Raw genomic sequence first — 282 nt, forward strand, 5'->3', positions numbered from 1 at the left:
TGTAGAGTTAAAGTTTTAGTGCTCAGGGCTGGGGCCTCTTCGGCACTTTCCTCCTCCTCCTCCTCGGGATTTTGAAATAATAAACCGGGACTTTGCGATTTCATTCATAAGGGTGAATTCCGCTGACCTGGCGAGGGGCGCCGAGCCAACCCCTCCTGGCACGGAGCGGGGCCGGGACACGGGCGGGACCGGGCTGGGGAGCACCCGCCCACCCCCGCGACCCGGGGCGGACCCAGGGTACCCGCCGCGGGAGGGACCGCTCAGGCCCGCGGCCTCGCTCCC

The sequence above is a fragment of the Aptenodytes forsteri genome, unplaced genomic scaffold (genome assembly GCF_000699145.1).
Source record: "Aptenodytes forsteri isolate BGI_AS27 unplaced genomic scaffold, ASM69914v1 Scaffold7, whole genome shotgun sequence".
NCBI classification, from domain to species: domain Eukaryota; kingdom Metazoa; phylum Chordata; class Aves; order Sphenisciformes; family Spheniscidae; genus Aptenodytes; species Aptenodytes forsteri.